At 38.9% G+C, this 19928-nt stretch overlaps 1 protein-coding gene across 3 annotated transcripts in view; it reads left to right on the plus strand.

Moving 5' to 3' along the window:
• The first annotated feature begins 5821 nt into the window (after window positions 1-5821).
• The window catches only part of LOC106081147 (uncharacterized), a 66784-nt gene continuing 52677 nt past the window's right edge, over window positions 5822-19928 (plus strand). For 2 of the 3 annotated variants that reach the window (XM_013242917.2, XM_059364652.1), the window contains exons 1-2: window positions 5822-6080; window positions 6629-8220. The gene's annotated coding sequence lies outside the window, so the exon portion shown is untranslated. Of the gene's footprint in view, window positions 6081-6123; window positions 6142-6628; window positions 8221-19928 lie in introns of those variants that run through there. The other variant, XM_013242919.2, reaches the window with a different exon arrangement.

A 19928-nucleotide genomic window follows, 5' to 3' on the forward strand; every position in this document is an offset into this window, starting at 1 on the left:
CGTCTCATCATCATACCCACATCCCCTACACATGCTATCACTTGCCGCACCGATTTTGTATAAGTGAGCTCGTAGTCCTATGTATCCCGTTATGATACCGAAAGCTACACCGACTTCTTTCTTACTTTCTTTTAGTAGTAGCCTCGTCTTCTTACGATCCGGATCTCTATATAGGATTTTCGCCCTCCTACCGACCGTTTTGCGGTGCCACAGTGTTACATGCGTTCGTCTACCACGCCCTTAACTCGGACTGCTTCGACCCTAAAGGCTTCAGGTTAACCAAGTTTATTGGCGGCAGTCTTCTGGCCTTCATTGCCAAATCGTCTGCTCATTCATGTTCACTAGGGTGATTAGTTTTTTACAACCTCAAATCATCTGTATCTGAATCATATTTTGACGAGTTTCTGTTTAAGATTAGATAAAATCCTACATTGAAAGTGATTTGGTAAAAAGAACCTCACGCACAAAATGGTTGTAAAATTGTTATTTCGGCATTTTGGTCACTGTAAGCAGTTATATAATTGAATTCAAGCTTAAGAGCCACATATATGTAACATCATCAAACACTCAAGGAAGTTAAATATCCACGTTGTCATTGGAGATTTTGAATTTTAGTGGGAGGTTGTCCTTGTTGGGGCAGCAGTTATATTAGTCTTGCATAACTTTGAGCTAGAATGGCAATAGAGTTCCAGCTTGCATTGCAGATGTTTGGGATCTAATTAAACTATACAAAAGAGAATTCATTCCTCTCAGTGAAGTGACGAAAGACACGAATAAGGTGGAAGATCAACTTTATGTCGTCTCTCCACCAGCCTGTTTCCTTAATCTGAGTTCTACCCTTTCTGAAGGCTATTTTCAATTCACCATAACTGCTTATCAATTCCTGCACAAAAAAGTACTCGATGTTTGGTGATGTAGTCGATCCATAAAGCTCATCGGCCATGAGAACGCGAAGAATGCGATCCAGCACATGATGTTGGCAACTCATAAACTTGGAAGTGAGGTGATCTTTTTCTATCTAGTGCGAAAAACACAAAGTTGGCTTTACAACCCACCGGCTGAACTCATCTAACATACTTTGGAGTCCTTCTGCGATTGTTTGAGCTCCCATCTTTTAATTTGAGCCTAGTCAAGTTGACTAGGATTCATTCTTTAGGACCACGACCTGATATTTAACGGTCTTAAGGTATTTGCCGTCAAAATGCATGCTTTACTTCTCCAGATAAAGTGTGCTCACCAAGTACACCTTCACCCGTGTAGCTTCCTTGTATATTGCCTTTTGGATTCCTGACTGACATGTGGTTGGGATTTCAATGCCCACAGAGAAAATCTGGTGGCAGCCCTTTGCTATTCCGTGGGACGACAGCTTTGAGTTTGTCGGGACTTAAGCTCTATAGCAGCGATGTCGGAGGCCACCGCAGCGCAGAGGTTAGCATGTCCGCCTATGACGCTGAACGCCTGGGTTCGAATCCTGGCGAGACCATCAGAAGAAATTTTCAACGGTGGTTTTCCCCTCCTAATGTTGGCAACATTTGTGAGGTACTATGCCATGTAAAACTTGAGACAACAACGAATGGACATGCGCAGGGGTATACGCAACGTTTTTTCTGTTTTTATTTTAAAACAATGATTTTTGTTGATTAAACGCTTGGAAGATACAAAAAAGTATTTAAAATTTCTAATTTTTATGTTTATTTTGCCAAACACTAATCACTCAGTCCAAAAAATTATTTTTTAGGTACTGAGAGAATTAAAAATACTTAAAAGAGAGTAATACACATATACAGTCGCATTTTCATTTTGGACGTCGCTGCTCTATAGCAATTAGATCGATCCTCTCTCTCTCCGTTCTTTGGTAGTGGACTTAAGAAATTTGAAGCGCCCAATGACGTGGTTTTTCAGGAGCATGCGACCCTGTTCACTTAATGGACCATCAAAAATTGCCACGTTGCATCTTCTGGATGGTACTTGAAACTGGGCTAGATTTCCCGTCCAGGTTTTTATGTTCTTCTATGGGTTCAAAGACCTCTTCTTGAATGACATGTTGACATATTGTATTGTACTCGCTGACTCGAATAGAAAATGCGTAGGAAACGGAAAGACACAGAATTAAAGGCCTGCACAAAACCATTCATTGGGGACTGTTTTTGCTGAACTCGTGAACACTGAACCCATATAACGTTGTATTTCAAGACTACTGAAGATAGAGTAAAACGAACAAGTTGCTTCTGAGTAGATAATTTTGAAAAACAACCACCATTCAGAGCTTGGGAGTATTTTAATCTCGAACTCATCGCCGCTACAGTCAGATATAAAAAACCAGTAACGAAAGGCATATATATTACCCTACACCACCGAGTCTGCGTACTATTTTTAGTGAAATATAGACACATTTTAATTTTGTATACCTATTGATATGTCGAATAGAGCCTTGTAAGATTTTCTTACGATAGGCTACTAGAGCCTTAAAGGCCATATCATATGAAAGATATATATGGGAGCTACATATATCTAAATCTGGACGGACTTTGATAAAATTTAGCACACGTACTAAGACTTCAAACAAAAAAACCCCACGCTAAATTTCAAACCAAAATTTTGGCTTCTATAGCCTTAAGTGGCCATATCGGATGAAAGGTATATATGGGAGCTATATCTAAACCTGAACTGATTTATATGAAATTCTCCGCACGTATTGGGAAACCAAAAAAAAAAAAAATCGATGCAAAATTTTGTAAAGATCGGACAAAAATTGTGGCTTCTCTTGCCTTAAAAGTTGATATCGGATAAAAGATATATGTATATTGGAGCTATATCAAAATCTGAACCGATTTTTTTGAAATTTTGCACACATATTGGAACATCAAATAAGACACCTCATGCTAACTTTTGTAAAGATCAGACCAAAATTGTGGCTTCTATAACCTTCAAAGTCCATATCGGATGAACGATATATATGAGAGCTATATCTAAATCTGAACCGATTTTTGTGGAATTCTGCACACATATTGGGACGTCAAAAAAACACATCATGCAAAATATTGAGAAGATCAGACCAAAACTGTGGTTCTACAGTCTTAATAGGCCATATAGGATGAAAAATATAAATCTGGACCAATTTTTTTCAAAATCAATAGCATTCGTCCCTGGGCCAAAAAAGTGACTTGTGCAACATTTTGTGTCAGTCGAACAAAAAATGCGACCTGTACCTAGATTACAAGACAGGCAGACGGACCGACGGAGATAGCTAAATCGAATCAGGAAGTGATTCTAAACCGATCGGTATATTTATCAATGGGTCTAATTCGTCTCCTTCTTAGCCTTAGATGCACAAAGTTATAATGCCCTGTACCACAGTGATGTATATTTACCCGATGTATATGAAAACGTCTAGCTGTCATTTCCAAAATATGAACTGACCACACAAATGTTTTTTTTTTTCTGATATAAAAAAAAAACTAGGCGTGTGTGTGTGTTTACCCATGCTTTTGCCAAATCAACCACGTTGCCTTTGTACGAATTTCGTACTTCGAAAGCAGGCGACAAGAAAAAGAGTACCTCATCTGAAACAAAATGTACCCGAATATATGCGTTGTACAACGTGCACTCACTGAAATCCGAATCAAATTTTCTTTTTGCTGAAGGGCTCATTTTATACATTCACCCATCTCTCTACTTGGGGGCTTGGTTATCTCAATTATCTCATACAATGTTGTATTTTTAAACGAAGAATTAAGTTCTTGAAATACTCTATGATTGTTAGTGTGTCTTGAAAGCAGAAACGAAGAGTTCAGTTCTTGAAATACTCTATGATTGTGTCTTGAAAGCAGAAATGAAAGGTTTTGAGTAGGCCTTTGCGCAAAACACTACATGCATAATTTCAGCTCAATAGGAGCTCAAATTGGGAGATTGGTTTATATTGGAGCTATAAGAAAATCGGAACCGATATGACCTATATGCAATTCCCAACGACCTACATCAATAAGATGCATCTGTGCAAAATTCAAGCGGCTATCGTGATTTCGACAGACGGACGGACAGACATGGCTAGGTCGACTCAAAATGTCCAGACGATAAAGAATATATATACTTTATGGAGCATTGCAAACGAAATGACTAGGTTTGTGGTGGTGGGAATAAAATGGAAAAAATTTAATTGTTTCACAAAAATATAATTTTAAAGTGGATTGTGCGTAATTATTATCCGATTTGTCTGAAATTTTGCGTGAAGCGTTTTGCTTTTTACTTGCAACAACTGTGTCTAGTTTGGTCTTAATCGCTTCGTAACCTTAATAGGTCCCATATAAAAAGATCTCAGTTTTTTTGCAACTATAGGGCGTAGCTCTTATCCGATTTGGCTGAATTTTGCAAAGCATAGCAATTCTTATCCACTATACTTTGTTTACCTTTAAAGAGATTTCGGGCAAAGAATTTGACAAATGCGATCTTAGCACGCTTTTACTAGTTAATATGTAAATATAATAAATGTTATTTAAGTCATTAATAGGCAAAAGTTCATCATTTGTGCAACAGGAAATATTTTTTAAGAACAAAGTCATCATCCTAATGCTCACACTCGATGTCCTCGTGTTAACACCACACCACCTCACGCATTCCGTGCTCGCCCGGATTTCCGCCTGCATGACCTATTTTGGTCAGGGAGTCTAAAATAGACCTCAGTCTCTCTAGCTTTGATCCATCTTCCTAAATACCCTGTCAATATACATAAATACCCTAAATTGTAGCTTAACAAATCCACAAAATCGGACAATGATATCGGTGGTTAGGAGAAAACGGGTTAATTTCAGAACATCCACAAAAATACGCTTATTAAATTGATTTTACATCACTCTGCACATGGTTAAGTGCATGAACTCAGAATTTTATTGCTAACCATATTCATATAAGATGTATTCGCTTCGGGGAGACCCTTTGTCTTTCCACAGTTCGCAGACAGTAGTTTTTAGCTTGTTTATTTGGTGTTGTTGGTTTTGTTTAACTCATTCTTTGAATTATTCTAAAGGTAGAAAAAACAGCCAAAGAAATGTTTATTGCTTTGTTTTGATGAGAGCTTTCGCAACTACCAACATTATTAAAGTCACAGAGAAGTAACGATGGCCAAAATTGGCTAAACGGCCAAGAGAATATTTTGCTACTCTGACCCATGAGCGGCAGCTCGCGACAAACATATAAACCAAACAAAAAATTCCCACTGAGAGAGAAAATTGCTGGCCGATGAGTGTTCGTCTTCATAAGAATATCGGTGATTGCAGAATAAGACAACAACAAACATGGAATTAAATCTTACGAATGACTCATGGATGATTACTTCATTCATACAAAAAAGAAAATTATTTAGAATCTTAGGCAAAAAGCAAACCGAACACAAACACACACAGGCGTACAACAGTCACAGTGTACACCAATAACAATAATAATTATGGAAAGAACTTTACGAATCGAGAGCCACACGCCCATTTAAACGAACATACAGACATGTGAGTGTCTGTCTGTACAGCGAGAACACAGTCAGCATACCCAGAGCAGCGATCTAGTCGTTCTATGGGCAAATAGAATCTAGTCGCATTAAAAAGCACACAGAGTAGGGAAAACATAAAATGCAATATCTACTCGCCGAGTAAAAACAAACAAGAAGGCAAATAAATATAAATAAAACGTCCAAACAAAATCCCCCAAAACTCTCTTCGAAGAGATCGAAAGTGGAAGAGAATCGCCCCCGAAGTAGCTGAGCAAAAATTTACAGAGGCATCCATTGCCTTTGCTGAGGCATTGCGAAACAATTGACAAAATGTACAATTCAGTATATCTCTGATCGCCCAATGATTAAAATAAAATATTTTTAAGTACGAAGAGTTTTTTGCATCTCAACCTCCAAAGACTTTCAATTGGTCTTTTTTCAAACGGTCTACACAAGAAAAAAGAACAGAAACACCCAAAATTCTATTCAAACGAGAAAGGGATCTGAATAAGATTGCAAAAAAAAAAAACGAATATTAAAGTTTACGAAACGAATTACGTCAATTTTAATCATGAAACGGTTAAATGGTTAAAAATAAACGGTAGGCACAAACGGTCGGTCGGTCGGTCAGTCTCATTCTGATTGGGAAACGAGTGGCCAATGTCTGTGATAACTTATTTAAAAGAAATAGAAAGACGAAAAAGAAAAACCAAGAATAAAAAGAAAAACTAATTCCTACATACATGTGTGCACATATTTGTGGTTAATATCTAAATTTATGAATATTTATCGATGGCATGAGGATGACAGTGAAAGCAATGCCCACAAATAAGAATAATTTGAAAAAAAAAAATAATAATAATAATAATACTTGGAATTCTGATTCATTATTACAGCGTTGACATGGATATTAACTCAGTTTAACTTCAATGTATGTTCACACATGTGTTTGCATGAGGATACAGGCCTACAGATTTCGTATAGATGAGGATACATACACATGCAGACAGTAGCATGCATGTATCTTTATTCATACGTATTTATCTATCCAGATGTACATATATGTACTCGTGTATATGTATGTACATAGTTCTCCACCACAATTTATAGAACGCAACAGTTTTGTGTTTTCTTTCCTTTCGTACTTAGTCAATAAACGAAAGCAATAGGAATAAAAATAAAACTTATATGTACAAATATAAAGACATCCGCATGTGTGTATGTATGTACGTAAGGTGTAGAAAAAGTGTGAAATAATTTGTAAAGTACGTCATCGCGGTGTCATCAACAGAAACATAAAAATCAACGGAAGGAAAAGCGGAAGAAGCAATAACACAATTCGCATACACAGACCATAGGAACGATCTGTAATCATCTTCCCTGTCGCCACCAACCTAATACCCAACATCAACACAATTGCAGATGGAAATGAAAAGAGTCAACACTCTAGAGTCTACTACGGCCAACATACAACAACAACCTTTAGAACATCACCAATACCAGCAACAAAGCTAAATATCTATTTTCGCTGTTATTATTTTGATGCTTGGTATCTGTCCAACATCCAAAGCGACACATAAATAATTTATACCTACATATGTATGTTTGTATAAAGGCGGATGAGAACAAGAACTACGTCGAAATCCCCCCAAAGAAGAATCAAGCCAAAACAGAGAGACGAGCAACCGATAATTAGAGACAACAACAAGTATCATACTTCGTCTCCACCAACAATAGAACAAAGTAGGGACGGTGGTCCGCCTACATGCTATAGTAGCTAAGAGAACTTAATCGCAAATTCAAAGACCGCTTCTGAAAGAGATCCCCAACGAATTCAACGGAAATCCCATTAGTCGAAGAGAACGAGAGACCGTGAGATTAAAAGGGAGCGGTCAAATTAACACGCACTATACACATATACGCGCGCAGCAATTGAACCGACGTGTGGAAGAAAAATTCATAATCGAACGAAACCAGAAAAAAACAAATCTGAAAATTTTCACTGAGCGATCGAAACGAACGAAAATTTATCTAACCAAAAAACAAATGAAAATAATTGAAAAATAAACAATATACATATGTCATCAATCAAGGAGAATAACTAGCAAACAAACTAAGCCATCTGCAGCTACTGTCAACAACGAAGACAGTTTCAAAAACATAAATAACAGCGAGAGTAACAACAAAACTTGCAAAACAAAGCTCACGCCAACACAATCATTTGGTGATTGAATATTTGTGACTAATTAGCGCGGGACTAGCAAGCAAGCATAGCTTGCACTAGATTGCATCACACGTTTGCAAGCAGATATCGCACCTTCTCCATGACTTAATTGAACCAACACCCACACAGAAACGCAGACTCACCCAACGACCGGCAAGATTTTTTTTTATGTTTTTGTCTAATCGTATTCAAGTCAACGAAATAATTTTATAAAGAAATTAACAACGATTTAAGCAAATAATAATCCAACACATAGTTACTTCCCACGACTCTGTATATAGAACTTTGTGTTTAATTTTAATTCAACTTTCTCTGGAGCCAGAAAGCGTCCAATTTTTGGTGCAAATAAAATCACTAACCATCCTCACAAGCGACAAAGTAATAAGACACGGCAGGAAATAGAGCCAACGAGACAAATTTTTAACAGGCTACTAAGCTCCAACATTGCAACGCCAATCGCCCAAGGACTCGCGAAAAGATCGCCAAAGCGCAAACATCTTATATCCTCGCATAAAAGGTAATAACTACTAACATATTAGTAAACAAAATTTCACGATACGCTAGATAAAGAACACTCATAGAAAAAAGTTTGCTGAAAATAGCAAACACTGTCTGCTGAATATTAGTAGTTAATGTTGCTGCTATTGGAGCAGTAGTTCTCCAATTTCAGAGTAGCAGGCTTACTGCTGCAAAGTCTCTTGTTTGCTGAAAATGGCTGCTGCTCAATTATGAAGTGGATGTTAGAAAAAAGTAAATAAATAAAATACAAATGTTAATGTGTGTTTCAGTGCATGTTTATGATCACCACTGAATGTATACTTTCCATAATCTTTTTCTCTTTAAATTTGTAAACAAAAGGCCATGCCAGCCATATTCACATTAGTAGAGCAATAACAACAAATGCGAGCGAGCTCAGCCACATTTCGAAATGTAAACCAATGGATGGATCAGGTAGCTTCTTTACAGTAATATTTCACAAATTAAATTCATCTCTTACAACAAAATTTTTAATATTTTCGCTGCTATGAATAACAAATTTGGTTGAATGTAGGTTCTTCTGCTCTAAACATGAACATCTAGTATTCGTCGACAATTTTCGTCATCCAAAATTGTAGGCAATACATTCCCTTTTTCCTTGATTTCTTATATATCCAAAGGACAACGATGAGCTGGTAAAAACTAGTAAATATATTCTAAGGCACGCAAAGAGACATGCATAAAATGACACCGGTCAACACAACTTTTGTTTTCTCTGATTTTCTTTGTTGTTTCCATTTTAAATTGGCGAGTTGTTTCCAAACAGGCCCAAATTTCATTCAACATCTTTTGCATAGCTGATATATAGCTTAGGACTTTCATTAACCTTTATTTTAACCAAGATGCTTTGGACATTAAAAACTATTTTATTGTTATTTTTCCAGTATGAATTCGCAATAACATTGTGTGCTTCATTCAAATAGTTTTTGCTATATTTGTGGTGCATACATATTCGAAAAAATTTAAAAGCCTATATCGTTTTTTGTCAATATTGCGCATCAGAAATATTATACGCATACACAAAAACCGTAATCAGGAGAGCGATAACCTCTGACATGGCACGAATCCTTTGAAATAATTTTATTATTACTATATATTGGGTTGCCCAAAAAGTAATTGCGGATTTTTAAAAGAAAGTAAATGCATTTTTAATAAAACTTAGAATGAACTTTAATCAAATATACTTTTTTACACTTTTTTTCTAAAGCAAGCTAAAAGTAACAGCTGATAACTGACAGAAGAAAAAATGCAATTACAGAGTCACAAGCTGTGAAAAAATTTGTCAACGCCGACTATATGAAAAATCCGCAATTACTTTTTGGGCAACCAGCTATAATAGCATAGGAATTCTTATCCATTATCCTTGTTTAGCCAATAATGAGATAACAGGCAATTGAGATAAATGTGATCCATGGTGAAGGGTATATGAGATTCGGCCCGGCTGAACTTAGCACGCTTTTATACGTTTTAATTTAATTCTTTTCACCAAAAGCACAATTTTACTGTCGTCGTTTGTCACTCATATCAACGAATACAGTCCGGTTAAAGTTTTGGATCAATGCTCTGTAACCATTTTACCATTATTTTGTCGAGTCCGAACGGTGCCAGTAATAACTCTTCAAAACTGAAAATGAAAATAAACCCCAAAATAGGGGAGATATTTCACAATGAAATAACTCCCCAAAAATCGAAATAACCCGCCAATAATTGTCGGAATCTTTTTTAATTTTGTATACCCTCCACCCTAAGATGGGGGGAAAACTAATTTCGTCATTCCGTTTGTAAAACCTCGAAATATTCGCCTAGGACACCATAAAGCATATATAAGTGTCCATTCGTATGTCGAAAGCACGCCTACTTTTGAATAAGCAAAGCCAGCTACTTGAAATTTTGCACAAATACTTCTTATTACTGTAAGTCGGTTGGGAATGTAAATGGGTCTTATCGCACCGTGTTTTGATATAGCTGCCATATAAACCGATCTTAGATCTTGACTTCTTGAACCACTAGAGAACGCAATTCTTGGCTTAAATTTTGGATGTGGTGTTTTGTTTTGTCTTGCAAAAACTATGCCAAGTATGGTCTAAATCTGTTCATGAGGCTGATGGTGACCGGTGACATTCAGTATTCGTACCAAAATCCGGCTGTCTCGCGGACCTCAACAAGTCTGAAGGGGTTTTATCCTATTGAAACTGAAGGTCTAAAGGAGCGGTGGGGTTGGGGAATCAGGAGTCGACTCAGCAGTTGTTGCTGATGACTTGCCTGTGGCTCTATCGACCACATCGCAAAAGTATGGCGGATTTCAGGAGACTAACCATGCCACAATCGAGACAGGAGGGGATGGCATGGAAACGGAACTCCTGGTGGAATCAGAAAACGAGGCTAACACAACAGTGTTGGAAGTTTTGAATCCTGACCATGGTCTGGTTTCTATAGATAAATCTCCACCGTTGTAAGGTTTCCTCATGATGGTAGGGGGATTCGACGTGGTTTTTATTCAGGAACCATGGGTGTGTGGAGGAATGGTTCGTGGACTAAGAATTCCGGGATTTAAACTACTCAAGGGTAGGGGGAATGGGAGACACAGAGCCTGTATTCTTGCAAAGAGTAGTCTAAATGGCTTTCTTCCTCCGTCGCTAAGCACTGAAGATTTAGTAGTAGCCAGCTTTGAAATAAACAAGTCCCAATACTGGCTGATTGTACAGATGTTAACGAAAGGGGTGAGCTTTAATAAAGGGGACAAACCGACCTTTTTCACCAGGAACAGACAGGAAGTACTAGATATTACCTTTGTATCCGAAGATATAAGTGAAATAATATGCGACTGAGAAGTGTTGGATGACCACAGCTTCTCTGATTATCGTTATATTAGTTTCAGTCTTGGAGAAAATACTGCAGAAGTGGTCCCTAGATTAAACAGAAGAAAGGCGGATTGGGATAAATTTCAGCACAAATTCTGTACGTCTATCCCTTCTAGACCAGAAAAAGAAGTGGAAACTACGGAGAATATAGACATAGTGGTCAAGCGGTTCACGAAGGCCCTGAATGACTCGGTTGTGTCAGCATGTACTAGTGCCAAGCCAAGGGGCAACAGCGACCGCCATGGTGGACCCCAGAGCCGGTTGGTCTAAGGAAGGACTGCAGAAAACTCTTTAACAGATCAAAAGCCACAAGAGCATCACACGATTGCGACATCTATAAGGCTGAGCTAAGAATATATAGGGGCGAGCTGAACAAGGCTCAGAACAAATCTTTGGTAGAATTCTGCAGCTCCGTGGAGGATACATCCGAGGCCTCTAGACTAAGGAAGATTCTGACCTCGAGACCTATTACGGTGGGGTATATTCAGAAGTCAGAGAATGTATGGGCAATGTCTAATGAGGAAACACTAGAACTACTCGTAGATACACATTTCTCGGGAAATTCTCCAACGGACAACGTGGCGCAAGAAGAGGTTGTCACTGATATGCATTCGTTGGAGGTTATTAGGAAATTGTGTCTGAGACGAAAATCCTTTGGGCGAAAAGAAGTTTCGACTCCTTTAAGTCGCCAGGCCCTTATGATGCATAACTGGTTGAGTTACAAGCTGTGTCTGATAGAATGGTTCCCTGGCTTAGGGGATATACTCTGCTTGTATCTGCTTGGCATTTATACCTGTTGGATGGAGGGACACAAAGGTCATTTCCATTCCGAAAGCAGGAAACCCTTACCACACGAAGGCGAAAGATTTTCGTCCCATTAGTCTGTCATCTTTGTGCTGAAGACTCTTGAGAGATTGATTGAAAGAACATATCTTAGGGCAAAGATCCCTGGTCTACTGAAATAGCCCTTAACTACCGAGTCGGCTACATAGAGGGTTCTCTCGCTGTCAAGGAATATACAATGATAGCATTTCTTGACATTGAAGGTGCTTTCAATAATGTAAAACCGATTAAGCGGAGATCCTTGCAATTAAGGAAGTGGTAGAATGGCTTAGATATAAAGTCATTACGACGATTGGCATAAATATCTTCTTGGAACGCCAAGCAGCCACCTGTTCATCTGTTCTGGGTGACGGGCCTGGGAATTGTTAAGCGGACGAGCTTGCGAGTCTATGAACCTTACACATTCCAGGGGGGCTGAAATCTGTGGGTAAGCTTCTAGCGACATGTAAGCTAAGTTTTCAGGACCATCCTGACAGACTAAAGGTTGCCAGCAGCGACTTTTGCATAAGCTGTGAGGACATCGAAGAAGAAGAGACTATAGAACATCTTCTGTGTGTGTCCCGCACTAGCAGTCAGAAGGAGTTCCACTTTAGGTTCTCATTTCTTTGAGAACCTTCTGGTTTAGCGGATGTGATCATTCGCAAGTTATTGGGCTTTTTTAAGTGATCTTCTGTTCCTGTCGTACCACAATGAACGAAACGTCTAAGCGAGTCTGATGGCAGACTGCCTTTAAAACATAACGTATGGTCTAAATCGTAACCTAATATAGCTCCCATATAAACCGATCTATCGATTATACTTCTTGAGTCTCTACAAGGCGCAATAACTATCCGATTTGGCTGAAATTTTTTACAATGACTTCCACTTTGGTCTCCAACTGCTAAACCAAGTATGGCCATAATCGTTTCATAACTTGGTAAAGCTGCAATATAATACCAATTCTTACCCATTGTCCTTGGTTTGCCTATAAAGAGATATCGGGCAAAGAACTTGACAAATGCGAATATAGTGGAGGGTATATAAGATTCGGCACGGCCGAATTTAGCACGCTTTTAGTTGCTTGATATCATGTTAATGACCATTTTTTGATCTATCACATTCAACAGCTCACTGTTATGCCTTTGACCGCTAATAACTCCAAAATTTTTTTTCAGTAGATCCTCGCTTTACCACTTTTTGCTTTTTACAGCAAAATTAAATAACTCCTCAAAAACTGGATTCGGGGATTTTTTCATTTTTGAGATCAAGGAGTTATTTCATAACGAAATAACACCCCAAAAGTGAATAGGAAATAAATCCCCAATAACGATTTAACTCCCCAAAAATAGTTGGTTTTGCTTTCTATAGAGCATTTTGGGAATCTATTTCATTTTCGATTTTGGGGGGTTATTTCATAGAGCTCTTCTAATCGAGAAATCTAACATGGTTGAATACTTCACAAATGTCGCCAGAATTAATGAGGGAATAGTTTCAACGACAGTCTGCAGACTCATTTAGACATTTTCGTCATTGTGATGTCATAGGTACAGGAGAAATAATTATTATTATAGACGACCACTTAAGTGGCCGTCTATTTTCTACTGTCGATCCCACTCCTCTCTACGTGGGGAGCGCGTACTCATCAAATTCCGGAATATGGCGGGCTAGTCATGGTTCTGCATACCGACTACAGGTAGCACTTCAGCGGGTAATATATGGTGCTAGAGAAAGAGTATCACTTTTAGGTGAGAGTGTTGTGGGGGTGTGATGTGGGTGGCCATATTTGGTATGAAGGTCAGCCAATTCCCTAAGGTTCGGCGAGGCATTTGCAGTTTTCTCGCTGTTGTTACAAAAAACATGGATGGATTTTAATGAAATTGGTATCAATCGAAACACATTTTTCCAGACATGTGAATATGTATTATTAAACTGCCAAGGGTTTTATAAAGGCGAGTTGTAGTACTTACTACGGCCAAATGACTGAATGATTTTCATAAAATTAGCATCAATCAAATGACATTTTCCGGAGATGTGCAGAATATATATGAAAATTAATTTTCTGAAAAGAATATTCATGAAAATGAGGAATTAATTTTCAATAAAAGAAGAAGAAGCAGAAACAGCAAATTATTGTTGCCTTTTACTTAGGTTAGGTTAGCTTGAAAAGAGGGTGCAGATATTAATGAGCCCCATGCCACTGTGGACGTACACCTAAGCCAGTAATCGGCCTGTTGTGCGCTCTAAAAATTATAAAGTAACCTCTAAAAAGAAAATTTTAAATTCGGAATTCCGTGCTACTTACAAACTCTTTAAGTGTTTTCAATACGACTTCCCTAAGTTGGTTCATGTATAGTGTTATGTCTCCACCTAAGTACCGGTATCTGTTAGACGCGAAAGCCGGGCAATGACAAAGGAAATGCTCCAACGTCTCATCATCTTCCCCGCATGCCCTACACATGCTATAACTTGCCGCACCGATTTTACATAAGTGAGCTCGTAGTCCTATGTCTCCCGTTATGATACCAATATGTCTCCCGTTATGATACCAATAGATATACTGACCTCCTCCTTACTTCCTTTCAGTAATAGCCTTGTCTTCTCACGATCTGGATCCCCCATAGGATTTTCGCCGTCCTTCCGACCGTATCGCTGTTCCACAATGTTGCATGAGCATTCGTCGCCCACTCCCTTAACTCGGACTGCGTCGACCCGAAAGGCTTCGGGTTAACCAAGTTTATTGACGGCAGTCCTCTGGCCTTCACCGCCAAATCGTCTGCCCTTTCATATCCCCTTACTCCGTTATGGCCCGTCAACCTTTTAGTTAAGTGTCCGTTATTTATGTGAATGTAAGCCATAGGTGGGAGTAATAGTAGGGAGAGTGCGAGAGGTGACTGGTATGTCCGAGAGAAAGAGTATGCTAAAACTGGTCACTATTGTGGTGTGGTTGTGTGGTAGTGAGATTTGTGTGGCCCTACTTGGTGTTCTTTGGCATGAAGGTCGGTCAGTAGCTTAAGCTGCGGCTATGAACAATGACGTTTGCGGTTTAATACGTTGGCAATTAAATACAACTTTGGCAGCGCACTTATTTACACATTGAAGTAAACATTAAAAGAAGTCAAAGTAACTAATTGTGTAGCCACACTATGCACTTAATGATTAAAATAGTTGCCGGAGAGTTTAAACAAGTAAAGGGATGAGGGTGCAGTATTTTTGCTTATATTCTATAATGCATTCTAAGGTGAAAAATCAAAATCTTTTGTGTACGTTTCTATGTTCGTATAGACTAAGATTTACTTGCAATATTCAGATAGATCAAAATGATCATGTAATGAAAAAGTGCAATCTTTATTTCAATATCAGAATGGGATTCTGTGAGGGAATGGCCTGCCAATGAATAACCCAAAGCGGCATGTTGCGCGATCTGGTAATATGTGGTCTCGAATGGAAGGCAGAACGTATCTGGCATAAAAATATGACGTCAAGTATTTGGGGGTCATCCTTTTTCCTTAAACTACCTATCATGACAATGAGGGTTTTACAAGTAGAGTGCGAACCTTTCATTGAAATATGGATTCAACTGTCAGAGAGTTTTAAGATTGTATTTGAGACTAGATTAGGAATTTGATATCGAAATTTTGGGCCAACAATCCCAAGGGGCGTACCGAGAAGGCTCACAGATGTTGGGCACCAGGACGTCGACTGTGAATATCTTTACGGACAGTAAAATGGCCATAAGGGCAATAATAACCAGGACGCCAAGTTTATGAACAGTCTTGCAGTATAAGAACGAGTTTAACGCCTTCTCTGAGAATGGCATCATCCGCATTGTTTGGGTGCCGGGCCATAATGGAGTAATGGGGAATGAGAGGACAGACGATTTGGCAGTGAGGGCCAGAGAACTGCCGTCGTTAAACTTGGTTAACCCGAAGCCTTTCGGGTCCACAGTCCGATTTAAGGGCGTGGGCGACAAAAGCGCATGTGGAACAGCGGAACAGTCGGTAGGACGGCAAAAGTGCAATGCGGTGATCCGGATCGTGAGAGGGCGAGACTATTACTGAAAGAAGTAATAAGGAGGCTAGTATAGCTTTTGATGTCATAACGGGACAAATACGACTACGAGCTTACTTATGCAAACTCGGTGCGGCAAGTGATGCGTAGGGCATGTGGAGAAGATGATTGTTGTTGTTGTAGTAGTTTGTTGTGTTCTATCTTTCGTCTGCTTGATTCTATTGGAGGCAACCGTAGCGCAGAGGATAGAATGTCCGCATATGACGCTGAACGCCTGGGTTCGAATCTTGGCGAGACCATCAGAAAAAAATTGCGCCTTGTAGGGTGTCGAGAAACATAATCGGGAGATCGGTTTATATGGAAGCTATATCATGTTATAGACCGATTTGGATTGTACTTAGCACAGTTGTTGGAAGTCGTAACAAAACACACTCTGCAAATTTTTAGCTTGATCGGACAAAAAATGCGGAATATATATACTAGGGTTGTGCACGTGAGTCGTGAGTAGTCGTGTCACGCGTGAGTCACGTGGTTCGTGAGTGAGATCCAAATCTAACCACGTGATCGTGCGTGAGCGTTATTGAATTAAAATTCTTCGTGCGTGAGCGTGAATCACGACTTACAACCAGTGTTGCCGTTTTGGGTAGGTTCCTACCTAATTTGCTTGGTTTTTATTCTCTTGGTAGGTTAGTAGGCTGGCCTCCATTTTTGGTATGTTTTTCCAACAAAATAAATACCACATTAATTACTGATAAAATCGCAGGGGATAACTCAAAATGTATTCACTTCTCGTTTCCGTGTATTCGTTAAGAGTGCAAAATAAAGTCATGGGCGCTGGGAGCCAAATACTGTTACAAAGCTTCTCATTGCTTCAATTTTCTGAAAAAAGGGCGTAAGTTCTGTAACTGGTACTAATGTTAAGGGATCTTTTCCAAATTTCTTTTGTGCGTTCAATGCCTTCAATCGGAAAACATGGCTATGTGGTCAGATCTGACCCATACCCAGAAGTTGAGGGGTTCATGCAACTTACTGTAACGGCGAAAATGGGTAGTAAAAAACGCAACTTAGGGTTCAAACACTTAAATCGATAGATCGTTTTATCCAAACTCGGCTCGGCTGTTCATTGAAATTGGGGCAAAAATACGACTTTATGAACTCAAGATTTCTTATCGGAAGATAGATATAAAGGGTGTTATATCGAGATATAGGATCCTATATGGTTAACGATGATATACTACTTTGTAGCGTTGAAAAATAGAATGGCAAAATGGCCGTCCTTCGGTATTATAACATACACCTCATTTTTGGCTTGCAGAACATCTGGTAGGTTTTGGTTGGGTTTAGTAGGATTGTTCTTAAATTTTGGTAGGAAATAATGAGTGGCAATACTGCTTACAACGTTAATCACGACTCATGGAAAAATCATGAACCACGAGATATCACGACTCATAAGAAAATCACTTAAGGTTGGTATTCAACTCTGCTTTCGAAAAAGTCGCTACAATTTTTAATTGGCTCGCGAGCGAAATATTTTTGTTTTCATACCAAAACACATTTTTTATCTGTTTAAATGCACCGCATTTAAACGTTTTTTCTGCATTTAAGCCAAGAAAACAAAAAAATAATATGCCGGCAATGGTAGCCATAATGGTTTCAAGGGTTGCTAATATAATTTTTTTTGCCATGTTCCGCACTAAAAGAAGAGAACTACTTTTTCGCAAACTTTTCGCCGATGTTTGCAAAAAAAATTGTTATACGCTTCATGGAAAAATATTTTTTCAACCGTGATTGGCAAGTTTTTCGTGAGTCGTGCGTAAGTAAAACGTGAGCGTGAGTCGACATAAAAAAGTAGTGCGTGAGCGTGCTTGAATAATGTTTTTGTCTTGTGAAAAATCACTCATGTGCACATCTCTAATATATACTTTATGGGTGGCTTATGGTGGTGGGTATAAAAAGAATATATTAAGACATAAGTATGTCGCTAAATTAATCTTCTTATATATAAAACTAGCTGACCCGGGCCCGCTCCGCTGCGCCTTCTTTTACTTTATATGGAACAAAAGTTTCCTTGGAATATTTATTTTCGACAATTAAAGAGCTTTTAGTGAAATGCAATGCTACGAAAATAGTATATCGCTTGACAAACAGTTTAACAATATAAGTGCCTTTGTCCGAATCCCATATGATCTTTATTAGTCTACGAATTTAAATTTGGATGTAAGGTGTACTCAATTCCTAAAATACTTATTTCAGCCCGCTACTCTCATGATATCTGATTTAGTGGTGTTTTTGGGGGTGAGGTGGTCCCCCAGGCACTTGGCCCAGAAAAATATCAGCATCGTGCTCTTCTTTCAAAAACCATTTATTTAAACCCCATATTGCCATTGGTTTAGGGGAGTTTACACGATGAGGCGTCCCCAAACGCATGGCCCAAAATAGTTTATCAAATTCGTTTTCTAATCCTAAAAACCATATATTGGCATGGTCGAAAATTTTTTACCCTTTGCAGTGTGTTTTGGTGGAGGGGTGATTCCCTTAATACATGGTACTAAATTTGGATATCAAATTTGTATTCTACTCCCAAATACCTTTATTTGAGCCCCATTTTGCGATTGTCACTAAAAACTTGCTGCTTGTGGGGTATTTTGGGAAAGGGGTTGACCCCCAAAAAATTGGTCCCGAAAATGGATATCAATTCTTGCTCTACGCCTATACCTTTCATTTAATCTCCACATTGACATGGTCGGTAAATATGGCCAATTTAGGGGTGTTTTAGGGAATGGTGTGATCCCCAAACACTAAGCGCGGAAAATATATCAGTAACGTGCTCTATTCTCATATATCTATATATCATTTATTTGAACCCCATATTGCCATTGGCCTCAAAATTGGATATCAAATTCGTTTTCAAATCTCACTTAAACTCCCTATTGCAAAAGTCGGCAAATATGCCCGGATTGTGGTATTGGCCCTAAAAACTATAAGTATTTAGTTCCACTCTCTTTACGAACCAAATTGTCTTGGTGAGCAAATACGTCCTATTTGGGGGTTTTAATGGTGGGGGGACGTCCCCTAGACAGTTGGTCCCTAATGTTGATATCAGATACGTGGTCTACTCACAAATACCTTTCATTTGAGCCCCATATTTCCATAGTAGGCAAACGTGACCGAGTTGGGGGGTGTTTTGGGGGATGGGCGGCCACTCAGTGAGTTGGCCTTGAAAATATATATCGGTTTCGTGTTCCACTCTAAAAACCCTCTTATTTGAGCCTCATATTTCAAAAGTCAGCAAATACTTACTACTTGGGTGGTGTTGTGGGGGTGGGGTGGCCCCATAGACACTTTTCCCGAATATTGATATCAGATTTGTGCTTTACTCCCAAAGACCTTTCATTTGAGCCCTATGTGGCTATGGTCGTAAATTTGTCCCTTTTGGGGGAGGTTTTTGGGGAGAGGCGGCCACCCAAACACTTGGTCTCATATTTGGATATCAGATTAGAATTCTACACTTAAATACATTTTATTTAATCCCCATAATCCCATGATCAGTAAATAAGTCCTGTTTGGGGGGTGTTTTGGGGAAGGGTTCCACCCCCGGAAACGTGGTCCCACATTTAAATATCAGATTCGTATTCTACTCGCAAATACCTTTCATTTGAGTCCCATATTGCCATGGTCGGTAAATATGTCCGATTTAGGGGTGTTTTGGGGGTTGGGGTGGTCCCCCTAGCACTTGGTTCGTTAATTGGATATCAGATACATTTTCTTATCCTAAATACCTTTCATTTGAGTCCCATATTGTCGTGATTGGTCTAAATATATGTTTGGTAGGTTTTAGGTTGGGGCGGCCCCCCTAGGTACCCCATCCGAAATTTGGATACCAAATTTTTATTTTTAGGGTACTATATGAGAGCATGCAAAATTTCTCTTAAATCGCACCACCCATCTCCGAGATCTGGCGTTTCTGAAAATTAGGGTAAGGGGGAGGGTCCGCCCC

Source organism: Stomoxys calcitrans, chromosome 3 (genome assembly GCF_963082655.1).
Source record: "Stomoxys calcitrans chromosome 3, idStoCalc2.1, whole genome shotgun sequence".
In the NCBI taxonomy this organism is placed as follows: Eukaryota; Metazoa; Arthropoda; class Insecta; order Diptera; family Muscidae; genus Stomoxys; species Stomoxys calcitrans.